General features: G+C 40.9%; 2 pseudogenes; both read right to left on the minus strand.

The window, feature by feature from the left end:
- Window positions 1–3,844: 3,844 nt before the first annotated feature.
- On the minus strand, window positions 3,845–9,349 carry LOC101331108 (lysosome-associated membrane glycoprotein 1 pseudogene; annotated as a pseudogene).
- Window positions 9,350–11,380: 2,031 nt separating this feature from the next.
- LOC101330538 (pterin-4-alpha-carbinolamine dehydratase pseudogene) lies at window positions 11,381–12,178 on the minus strand (annotated as a pseudogene).
- Window positions 12,179–13,321: the final 1,143 nt, after the last annotated feature.

Genomic DNA, 13,321 nt, shown 5'->3' on the forward strand with positions numbered 1-13,321 from the left:
TAAGAGACTGTCCATGGAAGCAGGACTTGCAAGAATCCTTTCAGCTGCATCAGCAAAGGACAACTTTCATGTTTTTATCTTCTGATGGCTCACAAATATCTAACCCCAGCCAAAATTTCTCTCATGAGCTTCAGAGACCGATATCCATCCAACTCCCTCCTGAACATCTCTTAGATGACGTTACAGGCATTTTAAACTTAATATGCTCACAACTGAATCTCATTTCTCCATCACCGAAAACAAAAACAAAACACTGCTTTACTTCATGATTCACTTAGCTGCCCCATCCAGAAACCTATGAGTCATTTTGGAGAACTCCATTCTTCTCCCCTTCCTTATCTAACCAATCACAAAACCTCTTCAATTTCTCATCCTAACTCTCTTTTAAGTCCACTCCCAGTGATATAATTTCAGCTGGCTCAGGTAACTGACAGACTGAGTCCTGGCTCTTTTCCAATCTGTTTTTTTACATTGCAGTCAAAGTGATCTTTCTGAAATGCAAAGAGTAGCTCAAAGCTCTTTATCTCTTACTTCTCTTAGAATGAAGGTTCAGGACTCCTTAATACAGTCAAGAAAGCCCTGCTTAATTTGTCTCCTGGTTGTCTCTCGAGCATCTTTTCTGCTATTCCCTCCCTCACCTCTCAGCTACTTGTTGATTCAACAAATGAGTGCCTTACTACGTGCCCAAAAGTGGGGTAACAGAACAAGCAGAGGAATGATAGACATTTTTTAAAATTATATAAATATAGAATTGCACGTCATGTTAAGTATTATGTAGGAAAAGTAGAGGGCACATTGAGAGAGTATGAGAGAGTAACGTAATTTATATTACGTGACGTTACGCAGGGACCCCAATCCTGACATTCCAGCCGTAGCTTTCCTGAAAGAGCTATGTCTTCACACCTCTGCGACCCTCTTGTCCATCAACCCACTAACACCTGCTCATCTATGCCAGCCTATATGGTACTTCTTCCAAGGAGACAGCCCTGAGACTCAAAGCCTAGGTTTGCTACTTCTGTGTCCTCTGAAGTTTCCTCATCAGTTGTATTGTCCTTTTAGTTTCCTTTTCTGTAATTCTGCGATGCAGGGACTCTCTTTTGTCACATTGGATCTTTACCTTCTAGCACAGTGACTGTTACAGAGTAAGCCCTCAATAAACATTCCCTGAATCAATACATGGAAGTACTGCTGACACTGACAGAGCTGAAGAAATTCTAGGGAATTCATGTTCATGAAAACTCTGCCTTTTACCACTGACCCCTAGAATTAAATCTTAAAATCTTTCTCTTGTCCAATTTGCCCAAACATCAACCCTATTTGTATTAATTGTTTGATATATGTCAGGTGCCTGACAACTGCAAGAGGGGAGAAGATTGCAAGTTGTATAAATGGATAGGTGTAAAGGAGTTACTACTTAGGACCTAAGACCTGTGTCTTTATTATAAATATAATCTTGTTCTATCGCCAACTATTTTATCTACTGGTAGCCATCTTCAGCCCTACCTGTCCATGAGGCATCAACAGTTTAAGCCCTTATTTATTTGTTCTTACATTAATCAACCTGAAATGTGGCAATAAAACCCCTGCAAACCTGACATCTGAGAAGCATCGGTACTTGTGAAATAACATTTGTGAACAGTTGAGGAGGCATTATGGAGATAGTGGTAAGCTTTAGGAAGACTACATAAAAGGGCTAATGGGTGAGGTCAATTTTTCTGAAAAGGAAACAATGAGTTCATAACCAAATGACTGCCTTTCTGAATCCAGGTGTCATAAACATATCACCTGATGTAAATCATGTTATTGGTTGAGAACAGATTAAACAAATTCATACAAATCAGCCAGCTTCCACTTCTTTAACATCACTTCTTGGTTTACCAGGCCTGGTGGGCACTGGGCTAGCCAGTGACTCATAGCCTTGGTGATCGCCAGACCTTGTGGAATTCTGTAGTTGATGACCCTCACACTTTGGGCCTTTCCTCCTGCACTTCACTGTTTAGCAGAAGACCCAGCATGACTATATTTTAAAGTTAGGAGGAAAGGCCTATCCATCTCATCTCATTCTACTGCTCAATGCATGTAGAACACCTGTGATGTAGCTCACAGGATTCTGATTGACACACACACATAATTTCTTGCAAAGGAAAGTGGGAGACAGAAATGTGAAAAGGTCAAGTTTAGGTTTCACAATGATCTGTTGAATTTTAAAACTCAAAGATGTTTTATAAGAGGAATTTCAAACAGCATGCTATTATTACCTAAACAACTTATCTCTATGCTTTTACTCATGTTGTTTCCTAGAATGCCTTCTTGTGTCCCTCAGCATCATTGTATTTTATGTTTAAATCCTACCCACCTACCCTAGCTCAAATGCCAACTCAACCACAAAATCTCAGATTTGCCCAGCAAGAAGTGATCTCTCCCTGTCTGTATGAGACCTTAACTTCTGACACAAAGTGTATACACCTGAGCTTTCCTATGGGTTAAATTTCTCGAAGGTTTTGTATTTGGTAGGTGTTTACAAATATTTCTTTTAAAAAAAAAATAAATTTATGGGCTTCCCTGGTGGCACAGTGGTTGAGAGTCTGCCTGCCGATGCAGGGGACGCGGGTTCGTGCCCCGGTCCGGGAAGATCCCACATGCCACGGAGCGGCTGGGCCCGTGAGCCATGGCCGCTGAGCCTGCGCGCCTGGAGCCTGTGCTCCGCAACGGGAGAGGCCACAACAGTGAGAGGCCCATGTACCGCAAAAATATAAATAAATAAATTTATTTATTTATGGCTGCATTGGGTCTTCGTTGCTGCCTGCGGGCTTTCTCTGTTGCCGCAAGTGGGGGCTACTCTTCCTTGCAGTGCGCAGGCTTCTGATTGCGGTGGCTTCTCTTGTTGCAGAGCATGGGTTCTAGGCACAAGGGCTTCAGTAGCTGTGGCTCGCGGGCTCTATAACACAGGCTCAGTAGTTGTGGCACACGGGCTTAGTTGCTCCGCGGCAACTTCTTCCCCGACCAGGGCTCGAACCCGTGTCACCTGCATTGGCAAGCGGATTTCCTTCTTTCTTTTTTTTTTAACAAAAAGACTTTTTTATCAGCATCCTTAGGGCAACGCGTCGCAGGAGGGGATGCTCCTCGGCACACAGGCCACCCAGCTGCAAGTGATGAATCAGAGTGAAACGATTATTGTACACAGTGCAGACAAAGGATCACCCCAAACCTCCAACAGAAGGAAAACTACTTTACAAAAAAGTAAATAAAAACAACGCCCGTTTTTCTATTTTAAAAGGTGCAAGCTCTCGAGTGGCAGAGAGTGGAAAGCCCGAGGACCCGGCGTCCTGGAGTACCGATGCTCGAGGGGCCAGCCTCTCAGATCTTCTTCGTACTACTGCTTGCTCTACGATTCTCGTTCCTACTGATTTCTTCAGCGCGTCAGGCTCACAGCTACCAGCCTCCATCAAAGCATTAAGGCCAGAGACTCTCCCTTTGCAAGGCTTACACCTGAGTAAAGAGTGAAGCGATCAAACACCAGAATCTTAAAAAGCCAAATGACAGTGGAGCCAGTGCCCATTTAGAAAAGCTCTTACCCTCCACCCCCTTCCAGTCCTACTTTGGTAAATATTAATGTTTAACCAGTTAGCAAAATATTTAATCCAGTTAGCAAAATTAACACCGACATTTCCATAGTTGCTCTTTTGTGAATAGTAACTGTGGCCGGATGAACTTCACATTGGATAAAGCAGATGTGAAAACCAGTTTGCAAGAAAGGGTGCCTCCCTCAACAACAATCTAAGCCCAGGGAACCGGCCCGAGGCCCTGCGGCTGCTGCTGATCCGAGGCGGGTGGGGGCGGCCGGCTAGACGGTCTGGCAGCCCGCGTGGCTCCTTTTCCGGCCAATAAGGTAGGCGATGAGGACGCTGAGGACCAGCCCTGCTAGGGCGCCGCCCACGGCGATGGGGATCAGCATGCTGTTCTCACGCAGCTGACACTCCTCCACAGGCCCAAACTTGTCCCCGTCCACGCGGAACGCCGACCCACACCCTGAATAGGTCTAGGTGACCTGCACGCGCTCCTCAGCGTTGCCCTCGTAGGAGTTCCCGGCGGCTGCCTGCAGCGCGCTCAGCGGGCGGTGGGCGGCCTTGAAGGCGGGGTCTCCGGCATCGGGCGGAGTCAGCGTCTGCTGAACTCTGTGCAGGAAAACCCGGCTGCAACTTGCGTTAATCGCAAACTGGAGCGCCAGGAGCTGGTTCCTGCTGCGGAGCTCCAGGGTCACCAGCTGAGCTGTGCAGCTCCCCACAAAGGTGGTCTTGTTGGGGTTGATGCTGAACTCTCTGGTCACCGTTGTGTTGTCCCTCGTCCTGCAGGTGACGTTCAGCTGCAGCCCCATGCTGGCCAGCAGGCAGGTCCCGCTGGTGACGCTCACGTTGTACTTGGACCCCGAGGGTCTCTTGGGCGAGGACTGGGGCGGCGCCGCTGGGGTGGGCGGGAAGGGCCAGTCTTACAGCGCGTCTCCTCCCTGCAGAAGCTGTTGTTGGAGAGGTAGGCCTGGAGGGTGGCGTCACGGAGCCCGATGGTCACGTTGCGCATGCGGATCTGGTTGCTGCTCACACACCTGTACCTTTTATTTACGTCTGCCTTGGTGTCGGTTACGGATTCCACAGTCTTGGTTGCCCTGGAGCTCGAATTGGAGAAAATCCCTGTATCTGACAAGTTATAAACAAAACGCATCAGCTGGACACTAACGTGTTGCATTTCTTGTGAAACTTGGGAGGGTCAGCATATGGCCTCTTCCAAAAGCCATCAGGAGACTGGAGACAGAAGCGTTCCCTTTGGGCAGGCGGATTCTTAACCACTGCACCACCAGGGAAGTCCCCAAATACTTGTTGATCGAATAAATAAATGAATTACACGCTTAGGTAGAGTAGATGACCTCAAGTGTTCTAGAATATTGAATTAAATCCTTGATTTTGAAATGTCAGGATTCTTTGTAACTTTCTGCTACATAGGGGAGTTCATATTCAAGCTTATAGTTGAGAACACTTCTCTGACCTCACAGCTTCCTTCTCTTTCCCCTGTTTCTTCAACCATAGTTTTAAACAGTTCTGTTTATTGAACTGGTTAAGTTTGGTCCCGCCTTAGGTGATTTGTACTAGCTATTTCCTGAGTCTGGAATTCCCTCCTGTCAAATTTTCTCTCTCTACATGACAGGAGCTTCATCATTCAGGTTTCAGGTCAGATACTCCTTGCTCAGAAAAGCCTTACTTAACTAAGCTAAATTAGCCTAGTCCATCACACCACCATGTTTGATTTTCTTTATAGTATTGACTGAATTTATCTTCTCTGTTTTTTTCCTAGTTTATTTTTCTGCCGTCATTAGATTGAAACTTCTGTGGGAGAAGAAATCTTGTTTGTCTTTGTTGGTATAGGGCCAGCTACAAGAAGAATGTTTGAAAATGGAAGATGCTCAATATATAACTGTTCAATGAATGGATGAATAAAAGAACAGCTTCCAAATAGAAGTGCTGTTACATATATTTTTAGTGAAAAGCATCAGGGCACACCAAAGCACATAGTTTTAGATGCTGAACTTTCACCGGGGAGGTGGCCTGATTTAAATTCTCTGTCGTATAGGAACTTGAGTCATAGCATCTGTAACACCTTATTAAACGTATTGTTTATATCTTAAAGACAGGGCAGGCCCTTGATAATACATGTATTCACCTGTACTTAGCACAGGACTTCATGGCATTAAGTGGAACAAATTAAGTAAAGGATTAAGTAAATGTAGCTTGACTCTCAAACTCTGATTTATTTTATTTATTACTTATCCAATTCTTAATAATAATAGCTATCATTTTTGGAACAGCTACTCACTAGACAGGTGTTTTATATCCTTTATATTAATTCTTTTAAATAACCCTTTAAGGAAAGATTACCATAATCCATTTTAAAGATGACTCAAGCAACAAGTGATTCTTTGCTGTTGGACCGAGGTCTAGTTTCCAAAATTCATAATCTTAGTTTAGTCAATTGCCTGTTCTTACTAGACTAAAAACATTTCAAATGTACTTGACAGTCAGCTTATTTGAACATTAATTATTATCTCAAACTTTGCTAAATACTTCCTAATTCTCTTCATAGCAAATAAATAGTTTGTAGCATGAATCTGTTCTTAATATCTAAACAAATCTATGCAGGTTTTTGCTATACATCCAACCTGTCATTTTTAATAGTTTAATATAAAAATAGCTCTTTCGTGATTGTAAAAAATAATAATATAGTCATTGCAGATAAAAAAGCTCAAATAATACAGAAAATATGGAGAAGAGAATACAGCCTAAAATTCCATCTAAAGTATATATAAAATTTTACATAAACTGAATCAAATTGTATGTGATATTTTCTTGTCTTTCACTTAGAATTATGTCATGCTATTACTTTTACAAAAAAAATCTAGGCACTATCATGTATATTTGGATTTTTATCTGTTTAACACAAATGGCACAACTAAAGGTAAATCAGGCCACCTCCCCAGTGAAAGTTCAGCATCTAAAACTATGTGCTTTGGTGTGCCCTGATGCTTTTCACTAAGCTACCTGAGTGAAACCCATTCTGACTTCATTCTGAAGTAGTTCAACTAATCTAACTCTACTAAAATCTAATTGGTTTAGTTTATATTGTCAGGTTTATCATCATATATGCCTTCTCTGAGGCAAAAAATCTACAGAAGTCTTAAACTGGGAACTGTATGCATATGTATCCGATAAACTACAAAGAACTGAAGCAGACTGGTTTTTATTTTTTAATGCTTTCTCTTTTCTGCTGCCTTTCAATTTTTGACAAAAACATTTTTTCACCAAAGGTCACAATAATGAAGTACCATTGGTTACTCCTTCCTTTCTCCCTGTGTCCTTTCTCTTTCACTTCATCTGCCACTGTCCAATCTTAGAAGCCTGAACCCAGGCTATTACAATTCTCACATGAATTTACCCGCTCCAACTCATACTGTATATATCATATCATTATCAGACAGATCTTCCTGAAATATCTATTTTTTATAAGATTATACCCAAGCATCTTAATCAGACATTCCAAGTCTTCCATAACCTGGGCTCAGCCTACTTTCCACCTCCTCTCTACCTCCCGGGATCTGCATTACATCTAGGCTACCCTACACACATGTTCTTTCATCCAGTACCCCTTTCTAGGAAAAATGTTCCCTAAGTCTTTTGTACCCTTTAACACTAAAATATCATCTTCTCCTGAAGTCTCCTGTGACAACTCCATCTAATATATTTCTATGTAATGCAGGTATCTTCCATATAATTCATTCGTTCCAGAATTATATTTATTGAATATGTACCAGATACTGTTCAGGGCACTGGGAATATATCAGATAATAAAGTGGGCAAAATCCTCTGACTTCATGGAATTTGTGCTCTTATGGAGAGACAGTATACATAATATACAAGGACAGTGTAGGGTACAATGTGATAAATGTTATTTTTAAAAATTGAGAGGGAAAGAGAGGGCATCAGGATTGCCGGTGAGTACTTCCAGTAATTAACAAAATGTTAAGTGTATCCTAGGGGTAGGCAAACTTATTCTGTAAATGACCAGATAGTAAATACTTTACACTTTGTGGACCATGTGGTCTCTGCCATAACCATTCAACTCGACCATTTTAGCACAAACGCAGCCTGTGTCTCAATAAAACTTTATTTATGAACACCGAAATTTGAATTTCATGTAATTTCCATGTGCCACAGCATATAATTCTTCTGACTTATGTATTTCTCAACTGAAAATGTAAACGCCATTCTTACTTTGTGGGCCATACAAACACAGACAGGGGGCCAGATTCAGCCCATGGCTTATAGTTTACCAACTCCTGTGAACACCATTGAAAGGCTGAGATTAGTGAAGACTTGGGGAAGATAACAGAGTGAGCACGTGGACACTTGGGAGTAGAGTATTGAAGGCAGAGGGTATAGTCATTGCAAAGTTTGTGAGACAAAGACACACCTCCAGTGTGGCTGGCACAGGCAGAGTGAGAGAGAGAGGTAGGAGATGAGGGCGGAGCAGCAATAAAGGTGAGAATGGATAATACGATTGATCTACATTCACAGGTGACAACGATAGGTTCTTAGACCTGGAAAAGGAAACTCTTAGAGACTGTCTAGCTCCTGGAGAGCCAGCTTTGATTGGCGTACTGTCAACAAAGATTCTGAGACCACACTGTCTTAGCCAGACCACTTCTATGATCAATTAGCAATGCACACTCAGGTGTGAGGGCTATTGGTTGCCATGCATTTGTGTTCTTCATCTAGTCTACCCACCGCATTTTCACCACTGGGACACACTAAGCTGTCAGTTGTTTACATGACATACTCAACATTATCATCTAATTAATAACAGGAATTCTGAGTGCCAGATTAGTGATCTTCACTGTATCTTGGTCCTTCCCTGTTTCAGTTTTTACACTTAGGGCAGTGATCAATAGATATCTTTCCTGGAGAAGCTGAAAAGATACTAAACTTAAAAGCTGTATAGAGATAAGAATTACCAATGCAAATTTTATTCCCTTAGCTCTATAAAACCTTTATAGTTTCTAAAGTACTTATGTCTTCATCTTATTTGAGTTTTTGGGTGGTCCTAGGAATACTTATTATCCCATAAAACGATGCCAGGGCCCTAAAATGAAAAAAGCAGGCCTTCCAGGCAGCTCTTAAATTGCATTTTCTTGTGATCGCTGATATTTTTTTTCACAATTCCACGTATAAAGTTTAGCTTAAAATTATTACCAATTTTTTTCATAATTGTTACTAAAATACTTCTTAGCGTATTTAGAGCAAAAGGAAGGAAGAATCAACATTTCCAAAATGTTCAATGATAAGCTTAAAACTGCCATTCTTACTGTGCATTGTGGGGAAAAAGAGGAGGAGTTCATGCTGAGCTACTGTGATGACTAATGAAATTTTTATTCTTTTCAATAAGAAGAGCTTTAACAATTAGGCTGTGTTATAATGAAATGTTCATTTGTCCAAACTCTGATTCCTGGTCCATCAATACCTCTTTGTGAGAGGTACATCCCTAAAATATGCCTTTGTCTTGAATGGAATGCAACCAGAGGCGTTTGGTGCAAGGACTCTCAGTAAGGCAGCCTGAAATGAACAATGGGCTTCAGAAGACCTAAAATTAAAATGTATATATATTTTTCCTGTACCATGTGTTATTCATTAGTCAGATATTCACCTGACTAAATATCTAAAACAATGAGTAAAACTTCACATTTTAATATGATTATAAATAAATGTTTAAAAATCCAAATTGTAAGGGAAGTATATTTTACGTTCTCCATATCGGTATAAGGGACATCTGGAAAATACTTTTTTGTTGTATAGTTTTAAGGGATTTCAGTTCAAAACTATCTAATGATTTTAAATAGCCCACACTTTCCTAGACATATTTTCGGTTTTATAGTTTGATAATAAGTGTTCACTTTTTCCCCTTATGTTTCTAATGCGGCTGGAATCGATTGGGATCTATTTTAATCACTTTCTTGTTCTTGTACTACTTCATCTCCTCTCATTGCTATTTAACATTTAGGGAGTGCCAACAAAATGTTGGGTCTGTATTAAATATGACCTTAGTCACAGTGGGCTCACATTTCCAACACGACAGGAAAGAACGTTGTATTTATAAAGAATGTACATAGCAGAGAATGGAAGCGACATGATAATAATTGGGGGGAGTAAGTTGATTCTGGTTCTTTTCATAGCTTGAGATAATTCCAAAATGTCACTGATGGTGCTAAATGGGGACATTTTAGCAGGGATGGCATTTGCGTAGAGTAGTGGAGACTGTCAGTCTCCTGGAGATGGAGAGAAGTGAGGCACAGGCAGAAGTGGGATCAGTGAGCAGCAATGACAGTAAGAAGGGTTCCTGACACTACTCATTCATCTTACACTGTTTTATGGTCAACCCATGGCTTCATGGACACCTAAGGGGTCTTTGGTCTCCGTTCTGCTATCTTTATCTTCCAACCCATGTTAGAGCAACTAATGGGATACTGGAACCATTGGGCCTAATTATTTTCTCATGGACAATGCTTATGTTCTGTTTTCCTGGAATGAGATCCCACTTTTTGTATCTAGGTAATTTTACACACACACACACACACACACACACACACACACACACACATGCTCAGTGAAAGTCACCTGCTCTGAAAAACTTTTCAGGTATCTACAGTCTGAATTAAATGTCCCTCATTTGAACTCATAGTATCTTGAGCACACTTGCATTCTTACATGATTATATGTGTTTTTTTAAATTACATGTACTTTTAACATATGATTGTATCCTTTTATATTTTTCTAAGTTTCTCTTAAAAATTATAAAATACTTGACAACAAGGAAAATCTGATTGAAATGCATATATATCTCTAGTGCCAAACATACTTCCTGGAGAGTGACAGGCACTCTAGAAATGCTTATTATTCTTCTTTCTGAAGAACAGAAGAGTGATATTTCTCATTCCATTTTTTTTTTTTTTTTTTTTTTGCCCCTTCCAGGTAACTTTTTAACTGTTAGAAAGATGTTCTAGGTGAAAGAGAAGTAAAATTCCAGGTACTATGGCTTTATAGGAGCTTTTGTAAAAGTGGAAGTGATTTTAAAATGATAAAAAGTGATTCGTTGCGTTTATCAACACATAGTATATGTTCCCAATGTCACCCATAAAAGTTAGTTACAGTGAAAAGCTATTGCAGGTAAAACTAGCTTGTCTTAACAGGGTCCTTTGTAAAGCTTGTGCAAAATATCATCTCAGGCAGAACTGACCTAAACAAGGAACGTGTTTTATCTTCAGAGATAATTTGCTTAGAGACACCATTGATAGAATAAGTAGCGCCTGCATATAATCACTGATATGGTCCTGAGAAGCTGCCAGCATCCATACCGGTCATTTCCTCTGCCCACCATCATGTTGAGATCATCATGAATTACTTTAGGCTAACGTTGTATCTCCTAGGAGAGATAACACTAGAAAGTTGTCATTTCTCACTTGTTAACACCAGTGAGAGCTTTCTACTCACTGCTTTCTAAGAACTGTTTGCAAGAATAGGAGCAGAAGACAGGTTGTGCATTAAGAAGAGAAATGTGCAAAACCACAGAATCTGAAGTCTATCTTATAACAGCACTAGCTAGAAGATATTTGTGGGACTTTGTAAGACAGTATCAATTCTTGGGGGGCTTTCATCGATCATCTATTTTATTGATCATCTCCTGGAGATGGAGAGAACTGAGGCACAGGCAGATGTGGGAGCAGAATAAAGGAGTGGAAATTTTGAACTTTATACTTCCATATTTCTTTTTTTCCAAGTGAAACAGTGTTTTTATTGGAGGCATAATAGCACATGCATGTCTGTCACATAGGATGAGGATGACTTTAAGGTTCTGGCTTCTAAGATCAGACTTTATCTTAGACACACTTTTCCATCACAGCTTCTTGGGAAATGAATCAGGAAGGGAGCAAGACACCGCCTGGAAAGAAATCGTTGCTGTCGCTGGAAAGTCGTAAAGCAAGAGAAGAACTGATTCAAATCAGTGTACACGTAAAAGAGCCCCAAGGAGGAAGAGAGTGGTGTGGGGAAAAGTGGTCTAAGTTCTGGTGTTGGCGGTGATGCTGGCCTTTTTCGATGGCAGAGACTTGCCTTTAAACGGAGGCAACAGGATCGACTTGTCAGTTTTGACTGCAGCAACATTTCGGGGCTCCCCAGTTCCCTCTCTGGATCCCCAGTTCAGTCCCCCCTTTCCCCTGAAGAACTCAGAGAGGAAGGGCAGGGTCTATGTCACGGACACTGCTACCTGCTCGATGAAGCTGGCCAGATTTATGTCCAGTTCTGAAAGGCCCGCACACGCATGAGTGCTCAGGGTGATGTGGGCCTTGTCGTAAACGTTAAACCATTCAGGATGGTGGTCCAGTTTCTCAGCCTGCAGGGCCACTCTCATCACGAAGCCAATAGCCCTACGGAAGTCTTTGAAATGGAACTGCTGGAAGGTGACATCCTGGCCTTCCGGCTCGTTCCACCCCATGGCCCGCAGGTCTGACAGCAGCTGGTACTTCTCCTCAGCACTTAGCCTGTGGGCTTTGCCAGCCGTGCTGTGTGCAGCGTGGACGCTGGCCGCAGCAGGTGGCAGCGGAGGAGACGAGCGTGTCCTATAGTTCCATATTTCTAAGAGATACTTACCATCTAAATTTTTATAATAACTGAGAGAATAAAATGAAAGGTTCATACCATATCATTAGAAGGCTCTTGGGTGGGATGCTTTTTTTTTTTTGTAACTCTCAACCTTTTGTTTTTTTTTAATTAATTTTTATTGGAGTATAGTTGATTTACAATGTTGTGTTAGTTTCAGGTGTACAGCAAAGTGAATTAGTTATACATATACATATATCCCTCTCTTTTAGATTCTTTTCCCATATAAGTCATTTACAGAGTATTGAGTAGAGTTCCCTGTGCTAAACAGTAGGTTCTTATTATCTATTTTATATATAGCAGTCTGCATATGTCAATCCCAGTCTCCTAATTTATCCCTCCCTGGGTGGGATGCTTAATAAAGAACAAGATAGGCAAGGAAAAACGCTTAAAGCTAATAATTCAGAGTATGAGATAATGGGGTTAGGGTTAGTGTCTACTGGTTTCACACATTTTACAAGTTTGTTTAAAGCTAGTAAGAGAGAAAATGGGGAATTACCAAAAAAAATTGAATGACAGGCACAACGGTGGATGGCTCTGAGAATAATTAGAAGCTTGAAAGATTTCTGGAATAGTACATCTGACCTTGACTATAAAAGAAATAAAAGAAAATGAAATGCTAGTGGAGTGTGGACTTAACACATTTATCAGCTGCCTGAGGTTTTAGTTACAGAAATCTGTTTGTTTTACATAAAAATAATAATAACTAATAAATATCGGTCATTCTACTGATAAGCACTTGCTAAGTACTCCTTTTATCCTCTCCGCCATCCTATAAGGTATATATCCTTTTTATCAGCATTTTACCAATAAGGAAACTGACACACAAGAAGGTTAAATCATTTGCTCAAAGTAAATGGTAAAGTGCGTTTTGAGGCCAAGGAGTCTGATTCCAAATCAGAGTTGAACTCTTATCCATTAAGCTATAATACATTGACTAAAAATTATCTTAAAGTACATCCAAAAAGAGTTCTTTCAAAACTCAACAGTGTTAAAACTGGTATAGATGATCTTATTTACAAAGCAGAAATAGAGACACAGATGTAGAGAACAAATGCACGATACCAAGGGGG

The sequence above is a fragment of the Tursiops truncatus genome, chromosome 5, assembly GCF_011762595.2.
Source record: "Tursiops truncatus isolate mTurTru1 chromosome 5, mTurTru1.mat.Y, whole genome shotgun sequence".
In the NCBI taxonomy this organism is placed as follows: Eukaryota; Metazoa; Chordata; class Mammalia; order Artiodactyla; family Delphinidae; genus Tursiops; species Tursiops truncatus.